This window comes from Schistocerca serialis, chromosome 3 (genome assembly GCF_023864345.2).
Source record: "Schistocerca serialis cubense isolate TAMUIC-IGC-003099 chromosome 3, iqSchSeri2.2, whole genome shotgun sequence".
NCBI classification, from domain to species: domain Eukaryota; kingdom Metazoa; phylum Arthropoda; class Insecta; order Orthoptera; family Acrididae; genus Schistocerca; species Schistocerca serialis.
The window spans coordinates 1,010,605,923-1,010,622,255 of record NC_064640.1 but is presented as its reverse complement, the minus strand read 5'-3'; the positions used below and the strand labels follow the sequence as shown (position 1 = coordinate 1,010,622,255).

The window sequence follows — 16,333 nt, the reverse complement described above, 5'->3', positions numbered from 1 at the left end:
TTTAATTTTGCCCTTCTGGTACAAAGCAGTGAGCTGCACTTTTTCCTTTCACTTGGGACTTTCCGCTGGGCAAGACATACACATTTCCCTCGTAAAATTATGTCTCACACTGCAAGCAGCTATAACTTTTTTAAATACACTTAAGAAAGTTCTGTACAAAAAATTATATAAAAGATAACGTACGGTGCCTGTCAACAGGCCTCCCTTCCAGCAGCAGGTGTGACTTTGTGTGCGAACAAACCACGGGCAGTCTGAACATTAGATGGTGCTGAACACACCCATGGCTGTCACACCAACACTGTAAAGATCACTAGTAACAGCAGCAGCGGAGGGCAACGACAGACATATGCAGAGGAAACGAAGCGCTCAGACACAGTTTGTCACGTGCTGGTGTGCCGCATCACGGAGACGTTCGCCTGGACCGAGCAGCGTGACATGTATTTCACGTACGTTGGGGCAACGGGCAAACAACGTTGCGCATCTAGGGACAACGATATCCCGATAGGTGTCAGTCGCTCTACTCCACGTTTGTGGCCATCCATCAGCATCTAAGTGAAACGGTTGGTTTCACAAGGTGTCGACAGGACAGAGGTCGCGCGTGAAGTGTACACACGCCATGATTTGCGGAGGACGTATTAGAGAGGTTTGATGCAGACCCATCCGTAAGCACTCGCACTGTGGCACACACGGCGCAAAGAACCCGCTCAGTTGCTCGGAGGGTGCTCCAAGAGGAGCAAAGGCATCCACTCCATCTTCAGACGAAATAGGCCATGTTGGTCCACGATTTTGCCCGTGCGTGGATTTCGGGCAGCTGTCCTCGCAGCACTGCACCAGGGTGCGTTCAGTGCCCGCAATAGCCAAGTGTGGGCAGAGGAGAACCACCACGCCACCCACAAACGAGGTCACCAGGAAAATTTCACTATCAGTGTATGGGCCGCCATAGTCCACGATTAGTTGACTGATGCCTACATGCTTCCCCCTCGACTCACAGGCAATAGCTATACAACAGTCATCAGGAGGTGCTGCGGGAATTACTGGAGGAGGTGCCACTTGTAGTCCGTCGACGCATTTGATCCCAGCACGATGGGGCACCCATAATATTCAGTCGACTACCAAAACCCACATCGGACCGATGTTTTTCGATCGCTAGATTGATCAAGGTGACCCTGAAATGTGGGCGGCTCTTCCACTTGACCTCAACCCTCTGACTTCTTCCTGTAGGGCCATCTAAAGAAATGTGTAGTAAGAAATCCCAGTCGACTCCGCTACATGTAGCTTGTGACGTGGTCCAGTATCTCTGAGCGAGTAAGACAGATGTCAGCCATACTGCCATCCTGGAGGCAGGTATTCTGAGCACATACTATAACTGTATTTAATTCGTAAGTTGTAAAAGCATTGTTGTGGGGAGTACCAGCGATCTTCTGGACTAACGTATTCAAGCGAGGAAAATAGTCTCGATTTCAAGGGAACATTTAGTTTGTAATGTTTGTTGTACATCTTGTTTACTTTGTACAATGTATTTAATTTTCTGTACCAACGAAATATATGGTAATTTACATTCCTTGGATCCCGTTGTCTGATGCCTGCCACAGTATCTACAAATATGGTTCCTCACCATTTCCTTGCATTCATGGTTCCTGTCCTTTAAATTCAGTAATGTCTGCCGTTATTCATGTAATGCGGCCGATTGCACTCTCCAGGAGAGAGAGCGTTGGCTGCTGTGTAGGGTAGGCCGACATCCCCCCCCCCCCCCCCCCCCCCGCCTGGTAATTTCGACGCGTTCTCTGCCTATTATATCCTGTGTAATACACTGCAAAACACCGGAGATTGTATAAAGGATTTCGGGAGACAATACACTGTGGACAGAAGCCCATGTCCGACACAGTGAACCACCTCGGCAACAGAGCATCACATTCATAGGAGACAAGGCCTGTCTACATCTACATCTACATCTATACTCCGCGAGCCACCTTACGGTGTGTGGCGGAGGGTACTTATTGTACCACTATCTGATCCCCCCTTCCCTGTTCCATTCACGAATTGTGCGTGGAAAGAACGACTGCTTGTAAGTCTCCGTATTTGCTCTAATTTCTCGGATCTTTTCGTTGTGATCATTACGCGAGATATATGTGGGCGGTAGTAATATGTTGCCCATCTCTTCCCGGAATGTGCTCTCTCATAATTTCGATAATAAACCTCTCCGTATTGCGTAACGCCTTTCTTGAAGTGTCCGCCACTGGAGCTTGTTCAGCATCTCCGTAACGCTCTCGCGCTGACTAAATGTCCCCATGACGAATCGCGCTGCTTTTCGCTGGATCATGTCTATATCTTCTATTAATCCAACCTGGTAAGGGTCCCATACTGATGAGCAATACTCAAGAATCGGACGAACAAGCGTTTTGTAAGCTACTTCTTTCGTCGATGAGTCACATTTTCTTAGAATTCTTCCTATGAATCTCAACCTGGCGCCTGCTTTTCCCACTATTTGTTTTATGTGATCATTCCACTTCAGATCGCTCCGGATAGTAACTCCTAAGTATTTTACGGTCGTTACCGCTTCCAATGATTTACCACCTATGGCATAATCGTACTGGAATGGATTTCTGCCCCTATGTATGCGCATTATATTACATTTATCTACGTTTAGGGAAAGCTGCCAGCTGTCGCACCATGCATTAATCCTCTGCAGGTCCTCCTGGAGTACGTACGAGTCTTCTGATGTTGCTACTTTCTTGTAGACAACCGTGTCATCTGCAAATAGCCTCACGGAGCTACCGATGTTGTCAACTAAGTCATTTATGTATATTGTAAACAATAAAGGTCCTATCACGCTTCCCTGCGGTACTCCCGAAATTACCTCTACATCTGCAGATTTTGAACCGTTAAGAATGACATGTTGTGTTCTTTCTTCTAGGAAATCCTGAATCCAATCACAAACCTGGTCCGATATTCCGTAAGCTCGTATTTTTTTCACTAAACGTAAGTGCGGAACCGTATCAAATGCCTTCCTGAAGTCCAGGAATACGGCATCAATCTGCTCGCCAGTGTCTACGGCACTGTGAATTTCTTGGGCAAATAGGGCGAGCTGAGTTTCACATGATCTCTGTTTGCGGAATCCATGTTGGTTATGATGAAGGAGATTTGTATTATCTAAGAACGTCATAATACGAGAACACAAAACATGTTCCATTATTCTACAACAGATTGACGTAAGCGAAATAGGCCTATAATTATTCGCATCTGATTTATGACCCTTCTTGAAAATGGGAACGACCTGCGCTTTCTTCCAGTCGCTAGGTACTTTACGTTCTTCCAGCGATCTACGATAAATTGCTGATAGAAAGGGGGCAAGTTCTTTAGCATAATCACTGTAGAATCTTAAGGGTATCTCGTCTGGTCCGGATGCTTTTCCGCTACTAAGTGATAGCAGTTGTTTTTCAATTCCGATATCGTTTATTTCTATGTCACAGATAGCTGCATTCGCTCCACTGGCGGTCGTGACAAGCAGTCACGATCACCGAATATCGAAAACCAGAGGTCTCGACCTGCCCGCACTCTGTTCACATAAATCACCTTAATCAGTGTATCTGGAGTGACTGTTGTTACAATGCTGTTTCTAAAGTTGGGTAGAACAGCTGGCAGCGGAAGCACAAACATATCATCCTTTATGAACGCCCAAAGGTAAAACTCACATGGCGTCAGATCGTGTATAAACGTGCAGGTCATGCAAAACAGGCTCTGTCATCTAGGCCCTTACGGTCGAGAACAACGCCATTTAATCAGTCGCGTACTGAGTCATGCCAGGGAAGCGGCACACCAATTGTAAGTTAAATTTAATAAATGCTATAAAGCCTTAAAACACGTATACTCATTTTGAAACACCCGGTATACATACATAGGATGTTTCAGCACAGCGGTTACAAACTTTAAGGAGAAATAGGGTACACCTAGACGATGGAAAATCACTTAACAATGCGTGGTCGGAAACACTTTCCTGGCGTGGTAGTGACGACACACAACACAAGAAGGAAAGGACACGAACAGGGTGAAAAATTATGTTTACTGTGCTTAGTGCAGTAGAAACGAAAACATAAGAACAAAAACAGACAACGATCGTCATCAAAGAAGGTGTTCGAAATTACTACCTTGGACTGTGATGCAGGTTCAAATGGCTCTGAGCACTATGGGACTTAACATCTGAGGTCATCAGTCCCCTAGAACTTAGAACTACTTAAGCCTAACTAACCTAAGGACATCGCACACATCCATGCCCGAGGCAGGATTCGAACCTGCGTCCGTAGCGGTCGCGCAGTTCCAGACTGTAGCGCCTAGAACCGCTCGGCCACCCCGTCCGGCTCTCCCTCAGAACGTTCACGAACGAACTTCTTCTAGAAGATGAAAACTTGGCAATCTCCCACTCGAATCCTTCCCTAGCGAGCAACTTTGTAGACGCATTCAACTGGTCTGCTGTGATGGATGAGGTAGATCAGCATCTCAAGTCTCATCCGCTAATCCCCCCTCGTTCACAACGTCTTCATCTTCACTTGACACTGGTACAAAATCCTCATCTTCATCAGTGAAGTCGTTTTCCTTTTCATTGTCGAATTTCTCTAAGTGCCATAACATTTCTGTATCGGAAAGCCCACACGGACGACACATGCTCAAAAACATCTTTCGTAGAAAAAGAATGTTGTAGTGGCGTGGCAAGACAGCCAAGCCACTCGGAGGTAGCCGAAAGGCACGCGTTAAGCTCACGCAGATTGGCGTGAGGTCTGCAACAAGGTAAAGTAATTATCCTACAAAGAAAAGAACGTAGTTCTTGGAATACTTAACTTTAATCCACAATTGGAGAACATCTCTCTTGACTGTACATGCTTCACACGATAAATATCAAATGCTATGGCGCCTTGCTAGGTCGTAGCAAATGACGTAGCTGAAGGCTATGCTAACTATCGTCTCGGCAAATGAGAGCGTATTTGTCAGTGAACCTTTCCTAGCAAAGTCGGCTGTACAACTGGGGCGAGTGCTAGGAAGTCTCTCTAGACCTGCCGTGTGGTGGCGCACGGTCTGCAATCACTGACAGTGGCGACACGCGGGTCCGACGTATACTACCGGACCGCGGCCGATTTAAAGGCTACCACCTAGCAAGTGTGGTGTCTGGCGGTGACACCACAAATGTCACCTGAATGACGCAGCATAAACTGTGGCAGATTAGAACGTGCGTGTGCCAAGATGCAACAATGCTGCTCCTTATTGTTGGATTATTTATGTATATTCAGAACAGCCAATACATCTGCGTCAAATTGACCCCTTCCGCCATTCTAGGTATATCGAGTGAAATGTTCCATAAAAATAAATTCTTTGTAAATCCTAATACATCATCGTAAAAGAAGAAAAAAATTAGGAAAAGTCATATAATTTCATGAATGAAATAAAAGAATTGGATATCACATTGAATAAAAAGATATGAAACGGGCCATTTTGACCCCTTCCGGCATTTTAGTGTTAAATTCTTACATTTTGTCTTGCAGATGAGTGCACTCTGCCTCGTTAAAGAATTTAGGCATTTGTGGGAAGTACTCTGCAGAGATAGTATGACCACCTAATTCACTGCGAGAGTTTGAGCACTTCCACTGAACAAGGCAGTCATTTGCATCGAAGTAGCACATAAACATATCCATTCATCCCAGAATAGCGTGATTTTTCTATCACTATATCAAGGATTTTCGAAAACCACCACCAAGTAGAACTCACGACCCGACATAATCCCCACACTACTGTCAATACCGTTGTTGAACAAAGTAGCATTATTGTCACAAAATGTGATGTTTTCAAGAAAATCCGGCCGCTGTGACCGAGCGGTTCTAGGCGCTTCAGTCCGGAACCGCGCTGCTGCTACGGTCGCAGGTTAGAATCCTGCCTCGGCCATGGATGTGTGTGATGTCCTTAGGTTAGTTAGGTTTAAGTAGTTCTAAGTCTAGGGGACTGATGACCTCAGATGTGAAGTCCAGTCATCCTAAATATTCTGGAAAAAATTATTCCTCAATATGTCATGATGCTGCAGCTGGAAGATTATGGATATGATGAGAAAGGAGAGAGTGTTAACCCTTATTACTTGTTCGAGTGGCTTAAATCTGAAAATAATGTAAGCTGTATCTTAATGTTTATCAAAAACTTATGGAAGAGTGACGTAATTTGAACGCAGTTGACTATTATTTTCTCCTAAATAACTGATGAACTTGATATTGAACATGTCACACGTCTTTCACAAGTTATCTCAAGTGTTTCAGAGTGGCGTACCTATATCTTAGTATGATTACTTTTCTAAGCATTATGATTTGAATGTAGACTGTAAAACTGACGGACTTCCTCCTATTAAACTGCGATATGATGGCTGCAAAAGGGAACAAATAAACTATTTTTTTCATTGTATTATGTGTCTTTTTCTTTCTTAAAAAAATTCTTACAAAAGTGTGCAGTCGTTATAACTTAGCCACTTGAGAGTATGACAGTAATGGGACTACTCTGTACTGTACAAACCTCTATAATTACATTACTGACTAAACTACAATGACTGTGCATCTTTACAAACTTTTCAGTCATATTAGAAGTAAAAAAAAAGATGGATTGGACTTGGGGAAATACAATAATTTTATAATAAATATTACTATTATTCTATTATATATTTTTCGATACAGTTATTATTATATCTACATAGTCATCACCCATAGCAATGTTTCACGAGTAATTGTTTTTACATGCATTAAATTCACCCTGTATTATGTCCAAACTCATAGCAGCAACAAAATACTGAGGTATTCTATCCCTAAATTCTGCACGTGTGGGTTTCATTTCTATAGGGGTAATGGTAGAAGACATCAGTACTGCATGAATACATGAATGTATACATTGCTCTAACTTCTCAACACACATACTATGCTCATGCACATGTGGGAAGTATGCTCCCAAAATCACTGAATAGTGGTTTGACATATGGCTGCCACTGGTTCAACCTGTCTGTCACAATCCATAATGAACTGCATAGATCACGCGAATTCACAATGCTTGAACGAGATGTAAGTAAGTTCATTGCGAAGAGTCACCACATGTTACCTTCAGTGTTGGAGCTCCAATACACATCGATAATGGATGCCTTCTTGGTAAAGATGTAGGTGTCTGAAGGAGGTTGAGATGGTTCATACACTGTAGTCATCAGCCTCTCGATGTATTGCATCCTGTTACATAGCTACTGCCCCCCCCCCCTCCTAATCTCAGTAAACTGCTCTTTAGCACCATATCGAACGTTCTAAATTTCTGTTGCTATACCCACATTCACATGTTTCGATTTGCTGGCAGTCAACTGATGAGTAAGGTGAGGAGCAGTAACTGAATACACTTATCTACTGCTCGATGAGTGGTGGTGGAGATGATATAAATTGAATGTCTGAGAACATTTCTGTGTCCTGCTCTGATATATCAGGTAATATATCTGCTGCTTTCTGCTCCAGTGCATCGGGGTGCTGTTGTACCGAGGGCAAAATAATATTAAGAAATGAAAACACATATACACAATGAATAAAAATGAGCAGCGAGACAGAAGAAAGGGTTATTAAGACTTCCATTTCACTGTGTCAGTCAGTTTTTTATTCTATTTGGAGGTAGCTGTTCTCTGTTGACACTTCATAATGATCCTTTCACTACAGTGTAAAGAGCACGAGTGCCGAATTCATGTGATGTTTAGCATGCCCAGACACAGGAGTGAATTGTGGCAGTAGGTGACTAGAATGCCAGGGATATTGGATTAACTATTTTGGACTATTTTGGACTTGGTAGGTGGTTGGGGAAAATCTTGGACAGCCATTTTTATTGCGGCAGCCATATTAGATCATAAATTATAATAATTAGGGTAAGGTTATCTTGGACAAACATGCCAACGGCCTTGCCGCAGTGGTAACACCGGTTCCCGTCAGAGCACCGAAGTTAAGCGCTGTCGGGCTGGGCTAGTACTTGGATGGGTGACCATCCAGTCTGCCGAGCGCTGTTGTCACGCGGGATGCACTTAGCCCTTGTGAGGCAGACGTAGGAGCTACTTGATTGAGAAGTAGCGGCTCCAGTCTCCGAAACTGACATACGGCCGGGAGAGCGGTGTGCTGACTATATGCCCCTCCATATCCGCATCCAGTGACGCCTATGGGCTGAGGATGACACGGCGGCCGGTCGGTGCCGTTGGACCTTCATGGCCTGTTCGGGAGGAGTTTAGTTTAGTTTATCTTGGAGAAACATCCCTGGCAGCCAACTTGGGTAATAAATTATATCCTATATAAACACAAAATAGCCCAAGTGGCCTAAATGGAGAGTGAAGAACGAGGGGAAGAGGAGAGTGGTGGAGAAGGAGGTAGCCTTGAAAGTAACATGTGTGGCTTGTTAACAGAATGGTCGTAAATTATCGTCCTAACATTGGTTCTGCCCACTACTAACATCAGACTTGTTGTTACTTTTCTCCCATGGAATGATAGCTGCTGACACGTATCTTGCCATCATTGTAGGAAAGGGTGAAAGTGCATAGTTTAAAAAAAAACACATTTTCTCATGCAACACCCCACAGATAGCATTCTTAGACTCATCGGATTCTGGAGGATTTGTTCAAATGGTTCAAATGGCTCTGAGCACTATGGGACTTAACATCTTTAGTCATCAGTCCCCTAGAACTTAGAACTACTTAAACCTAACTAACCTAAGGACATCACACACATCCATGCCCGAGGCAGGATTCGAACCTGCGACCGTAGCAGTCCCGCGGAGGATTCGTGATTCCTGGTAAATGTAAGCTCGAACGCTGGCAAGCATGCCTCCAGTCCAGCCAACAATACAGGACATGGAAACGTGTTGCAAACGGGTCCACACTGCAAACAGTATGGAAGAGAGCGTAAGAAACAAAGAAAGGACTTTAATGCAGCCACATCTGTCCTCACCCAGTCTACTAAAGAGATTCGAGAAAACTATAGCAGTTCGTGTGTCTTCGCGTCTATCATTGAACCCTGAAAGTTCTGGGTTTGGATCTTGGACTAATATAGACACGAGAGCGCTAAAATAAATCAGAATTCGAACTCTCGACCTTCCTCGAGGCAGAGAAAGAGGATCGTGAAAAACTAGAAGTTAATGAAGATGCTGTACTTCCCATACTACGTACCTGTACTCCGGGGAAACAAGACCACAAATTCTTATTCCCTACCAATAAGATGCTGCTCCTATGGTGAATTTCTTTCCAGCCTAGTGAAGACGCAAAAAGTCTTCTTCCTTTATGGTACAGTCTGTTACAGCCATGCTGAAAGGATGGCGGGTGGTCTGTGCTATACCTGCGTTACGGGATCCGTATCAGGTACCCACTCATTACTACCTGCGAAACTCTCTCAACCACTGATTCCGCAGGTGCATACCTGGCTGAATTGAAATGTTACGGTCTGACAATATTCTGTCCCGATCTGACTCTCTCAAATACTGGAACTGCACTGTCTCAAATCGGTAAGGTACACTGGCACTTTCTTAGAAGTTATCGCTTCATTTGATGGCTCTTCGTCAAAGAAACTTCCAGTTTAACGAGAGACACCACTGATGGGCGTATATGTAGCCCAGTTCTCTTCAGTCTTAAAATCACTTATTGTTGGTACACTTTTCCCCACAACCTTAGTAGGAACTTCTCTAAATTCGCAAACTGTGCAACACGACGTTCTACTCGATAAAAATCTGGACGATAACTAACAGACGTACAACAATGAAACTTCCGGCAGTTATACATTAAACAGAGGTGTGTGCAGGTATCTGAACCACATATCGCTCCAACACACCATTCACGCGAAATTTGGAATATTCTGGAATTTTTTGAAAAGTCCTCGTATGCCGACTGTTAATCTGGATGGTAAATTGGCTGGAAAGTTATTTATTGTGCTGCGAGGAGCTGGAGGTGCTCTGCCTCCTACGATCCTTTCTCGTGTGGGAATATTGGCATCACAGCAAGCAAGAATTGCAAAACTGGTGTAAGAGAACTACAGCTACGGTATGTGTACAAAAATCATACTCCCTCCCGAAAAGTGTGTGACATAGCAATTCATACCACCTGGAACCACTCGACAAGTTCTGTCTCTGGATGCTTGTTTTCTCCATGCCTGTAACACATATTGTCGCAATATCTGCAGCTACACCTTAAAGTATAGCCAGTTTCACTATAATCTCCACGACAGACTCTTTCGCATTTGGTTGCAAGCCATCGAATTCAATAAGTTATCATCACCCCGTTACACCAATATGATTATATATGCATTCTTTAATGAGAATGGATACTTAGCTGAACTTCCTGCACGGTTTGCAACTCCCAAAGAGTTCGCCTTCAATCTTGGTGGCATGAATCTTTGTGGTCGCTGTGGCGGGCTATGTTCCATTTGTTGTTCAGGGTGCAAGTTAATGGTTTGTTCTGAACATTTCTTAAATGTCGATGATGTTCGTTTTGTGAAGTTTAGCACATACATCCCATAGGAGGTTGATTTCTGAATGTCCCGGACATGTCAAACTCCTGATGCACATGGTGAATCATTAGCAGCAAATATTCATTCTGCCATAACTGTTAACGCAACACTTTCAGATGAGCCTTACTAAAGATTGAACTTGCGACCTCGCACTCTAGGGACTTCTTCTCAGTTCTCTGGGCCACACAGACGTTAGTGCTTTTCCATGAATTAATTTATTGATTTGCATACTACCTTTGATAGTTTCCAAATGAACAATAACTTGCCGAGCACACTAAACTCAATAGAGCCACTAAAATAAAACCAACAATTTCTACCCTGTGTCAGCATGATAGTAGATATACCTGTTTATATTACTAAGAATATATCTATCTGAATATCTTTAATTTGGTATCAGTGTGTTACTTCATCATTTGCTTTGTTATAACAAGTACAGGTGTAAGTTTTACTAACCCACAGCTCTAGCACAGCCAAAATTTAGCTCTGCTTCTCACAACCCTTACATCCTCTATCTCTGAATCCCAGCCATAATTTTAAATTGTTGGCAACATAGTTAATGTAGATACTTAAGTTTTGCAGCATGTCACCTAATTATGCAAATGAGTATGAAATTTAAACTTTATGATTGTGACAGAAAAGTATTTGTATAGCGCTTGAATCCTTTAATACTTATTCTGAAATAATAGTGTTTTTTTACTACATATTCTTTGCAGCACGTCATTATAATGTTACTGATTTGCTACATGTTCTTTGCATCTACTAGTTTCCAGATACCATCTTTGTTTACAAATTATAACTGTTTTTATGTGATGTACACTCCTGGAAATGGAAAAAAGAACACATTGACACCGGTGTGTCAGACCCACCATACTTGCTACGGACACTGCGAGAGGGCTGTACAAGCAATGATCACACGCACGGCACAGCGGACACACCAGGAACCGCGGTGTTGGCCGTCGAATGGCGCTAGCTGCGCAGCATTTGTGCACCGCCGCCGTCAGTGTCAGCCAGTTTGCCGTGGCATACGGAGCTCCATCGCAGTCTTTAATACTGGTAGCATGCCGCGACAGCGTGGACGTTAACCGTATGTGCAGTTGACGGACTTTGAGTGAGGGCGTATAGTGGGCATGCGGGAGGCCGGGTGGACGTACCGCCGAATTGCTCAACACGTGGGGCGTGAGGTCTCCACAGTACATCGATGTTGTCGCCAGTGGTCGGCGGAAGGTGCACGTGGCCGTCGACCTGGGACCGGACCGCAGCGACGCACGGATGCACGCCAAGACCGTAGGATCCTACGCAGCGCCGTAGGGGACCGCACCGCCACTTCCCAGCAAATTAGGGACACTGTTGCTCCTGGGGTATCGGCGAGGACCATTCGCAACCGTCTCCATGAAGCTGGGCTACGGTCCCGCACACCGTTAGGCCGTCTTCCGCTCACGCCCCAACATCGTGCAGCCCGCCTCCAGTGGTGTCGCGACAGGCGTGAATGGAGGAACGAATGGAGACGTGTCGTCTTCAGCGATGAGAGTCGCTTCTGCCTTGGTGCCAATGACGGTCGTATGCGTGTTTGGCGCCGTGCAGGTGAGCGCCACAATCAGGACTGCATACGACCGAGGCACACAGGGCCAACACCCGGCATCATGGTGTGGGGAGCGATCTCCTACACTGGCCGTACACCACTGGTGATCGTCGAGGGGACACTGAATAGTGCACGGTACATCCAAACCGTCATCGAACCCATCGTTCTACCATTCCTAGACCGGCAAGGGAACTTGCTGTTCCAACAGGACAATGCACGTCCGCATGTATCCCGTGCCACCCAACGTGCTCTAGAAGGTGTAAGTCAACTACCCTGGCCAGCAAGATCTCCGGATCTGTCCCCCATTGAGCATGTTTGGGACTGGATGAAGCGTCGTCTCACGCGGTCTGCACGTCCAGCACGAACGCTGGTCCAACTGAGGCGCCAGGTGGAAATGGCATGGCAAGCCGTTCCACAGGACTACATCCAGCATCTCTACGATCGTCTCCATGGGAGAATAGCAGCCTGCATTGCTGCGAAAGGTGGATATACACTGTACTAGTGCCGACATTGTGCATGCTCTGTTGCCTGTGTCTATATGGCTGTGGTTCTGTCAGTGTGATGATGTGATGTATCTGACCCCAGGAATGTGTCAATAAAGTTTCCCCTTCCTGGGACAATGAATTCACGGTGTTCTTATTTCAATTTCCAGGAGTGTATTACGACATAGAAAGGAGCCTATGACCACTGGAGGTTTTCTATTTTAGCTGTTTTATTGTCACACTTATGGTTTTCATATGTTTGGTTTTTAATCGAAAACCTCCTCAGACCATGGTCTGGAATACAACAAGTTATCCCAAAGTCCTAACAAAACACGCACCTGTGGTACTAACATGTGTAAATCCTCCTGATGTCGGAGATTTTAAACCATCGAAACACACTGCGGATATAAATAGTGACTGGTATGAGTAAACTTGTTATTTCATTAGTTTAGTAATAAGTTCTCAAGGCACATTTTATCCTCACGGCCCTTATAGAGAATGTAAAATTAGGATTAGCCTCAATGCTGCTACAGAGGTTTTCACCAACGTAGACTGCAAGTATTCGACGGCCAGTAGGAGGAGCTGCTTCAGGAGAACTACGAGGCCTGTTCAGAAAGTAAGCTCCGATTGATTGCCAAATTGAAACCACAGTGAACATCAGAAATGTTTTACTTGTAACAATTAGCTACACCTTTCAGCTACTTCTCTACGTAGTCGCCGTTCTGACTTAGACTTTTGTCATAGCGTTGTACCAACTTTTCAATAGCCTCATCATAGAAGGCAGCCGCCAGTGCTTTCCGCCAATTCTCCACGCTGCCCTACACCTCGTTGTCTGTGTCAAAATGTTGTCTTCAAAGACAGCGGTTCATGTGACCAGAGATGAAACTCAGGGGGAGACAATTGCGGACTGTATTGTGGGTAATCTAACATTTCCATTTGAAAACGATGCAGGAGCATCTTCATTGCCCCTGCAGAATGCGGCTGAGAATTGTCGTGAAGACGAAACAGCACGACAGTTATGTAATGTTAGCTGCATAGCTTCAGGCGAAATTTCTCACCAGGCCCTCGTACTTGGCGGCAGACACTATTTTCTAGACATCTTTACGCACTCACTGCGAGCTCAGAAATGAGAAGAGCGACGTGATGCTAACTGGGGCTATACTAGAGACACTACCCAACACATCTGTGCAAAGCTTTATCGGATTTTCATAGTCGTTTCCATTTCGCGACCGATCGGAGCTTACTTTCTGAACGCCCCTCGTATTTTTGCATTACATATCTTCTCGCTCCCTGCCCTTGATTTATGCAGCAGATGGTAATAAGCGTACAGTGACTAATAAATATTCCAATTTCAAAGTTTCAAATACGTCATGACCACCAATGCTTCTGTTTCAATAATAATCCACATTTACATCTGCAGCCACTGTGAAATTTATGGCAAGTTAATGGGAAAAGGTACTTCCCAATGTATTAATTAGTAGTGATTCTTTCCGTTCCATTCACGTATGGGGCGCGGAAAGAATGATTGTTTAAACACCTCTATGTGTGCTCTAGCTAATTTAATCCTGTCCTCAAGATACCGGCGGGTGCGATGCGTAAGGGATTCTAGCACATTCCTAGATTCATCACTTGCACTTGGTTCTACAAACTATGTAATCACCTTTTCACTGGATAGTTTGCATTTATCTTCAGGCCTCTGCCAATTCAGTTCTTGTAGACTCTGTGGACCACTCTCCCGTGGGTCAAACAAACCGTGAGCATTCGTGCAGTTATAGTTTGTATCCGTTCAAAATTCCTAGTAGTGAAATCTGGTATGGGTCCCACACATTTCAAAAACATTCTAGGTTGGATCACAGGACTGTTCTGTATGCAGTCTCCTATGCGGACTTGAAAAGGAACAGCGTTAAAATTTACTTTTTTTGTAATGTGTTATGAGTAAATTTGATAATTTATTGACGATAATACCGATGATTTTGGTATTGTGAAAAAAATGTCGTAATGTCGCCGTATATGTATTTAGCAATTATCAGTTTATTACATTATTACATTGCTGTATACATTGACAGAATTCGCGGGATACCTCCGAATTTTGTGTAGCACCTCCTTTTGCCTGGCTTAGTGCAGCGACTTGAGGTGGCGTGGCCTCAATAAGTCGTTGGATGTCCCCTGCACAAAGGTTGAGCCATACTGCCTCTATAGCTGTCCATAACAGCGAAGGTGTTTTCGATGCAGGATTTTGTGCACAAACTGACCTCTCGATTATGTCCCATAAATTTTCGACGGGATTCATGTTGATTGATCTGGGTGGCCAGTTTGTAGCTCTAACTGTCCAAAATGTTCTTCAAACCAGTCGTGAACAATTGTGGCCCGATGACATAGCGCATTGACATCCACAAAAATTGTATCGTTCTTTGGGAACGTGCAGTCCACGAATGGCTGCAGATTGTCTCCAAGTAACCAAACATAAACATCTCCAGTCAATGAACGTTTCGGTTGGGCCACAGGACCCAGTCCATTCCATGTACGCCCAGGTCACACCATTGCGGATCCATCACAATCTTGCATAGTGCCTTGTTGACAACTTGGGTCCATGGCTCGTGGGGTCTGCACTACTCTCGAACTCTACCATCAGCTCTTACCAACTGAAATTAGAACTCATCCGACCAGCCCACGGTTCTGGAGTAGCCTAGGGTCCAACCGATGTGGTCACGAGCGGAGGGAAGGCGCTGCAGGAAATGCCATGTTGTTAGCAAAGACACTGGCGTCTTTCCTTTGCTGCCATAGCCCATTAACGCCAAATTTCCCTGTACTGTCCTAACGGATAAGTTCGTCGTACGTCCAATATTGATTTCTGCGCTCATTTCAAGCAGTGTTGCTTGTCTTTTAACATTGACAGCTCTACAAAGGGCGCTATTGTCAGTCGTTTGTTGAAGACCGCCGGCCATTGGGTTGGCTATGGTGAGAGGTAATGCCTGAAATTTAGTATTCTCGGTCCATTCTTGACACTGTGGATCTCGGAATATTGAATTCCCTAACGATTTCCGAAATGGAATGTCCCACGCGTCTAGCTCGAAATACCATTTCGCATTCAAAGTGTGTTAATTCCCGTCGCGCGGCCATCGTCGGACACCTTTTCACTTGAATCACCTGAGTACAAATGACAGCCCCGCCAACGCACCAATCTTTTATATCTTTCTTACGCGATACTACCGCAATCTGAATAAGTGCGTTAGTCTGTACCACGACTTACGTGCCGCGTGGGGTAGCCGCGCAGTCTCAGGCGCCTTGTCACAGTTCGCGCGGCTCCTCCCGTCGGAGGTTCGAGTCCTCCCTTGGGCATGGGTGCGTGTGTGTTGTCCTTAGCGTAGTTTAATTTATATTAAGTGGTGTAAGCCTAGGGATCGATGACCTCAGTAATTTGGTCCAATAGGAACTTACCACAAATTTCCATGACTTTTGCCACCTCAGTGTAAATCATTATTTGTAGCAACCAAAATTATTAACGTCTACTCTCTTCGTGAGGAAAGAATAATTTATTGTAAAGAAAAGGTTGTTAGTTAACCGCCAAAGTAGGGAAGCCAATACATCTTTAAACTGCTACGATTTTTTCCTTGTCGTTTCCGCTTTGTAGCAGAAGTGCGCAGTAGGTTGACCACAGCGGATACAGTGGCTGCAATGTACGTCTTTGGCCTTCTATTTCCCGTTTTCTGGAATGCCTTTTCTATGGATGAGGAGTGCGCCTGACGCACAGC

The 16,333-nt window shown here is 44.7% G+C and overlaps 1 pseudogene; it reads left to right on the top strand.

Moving 5' to 3' along the window:
* The first annotated feature begins 7,929 nt into the window (after positions 1 to 7,929).
* LOC126471818 (5S ribosomal RNA) lies at positions 7,930 to 8,047 on the top strand (annotated as a pseudogene).
* Positions 8,048 to 16,333: the final 8,286 nt, after the last annotated feature.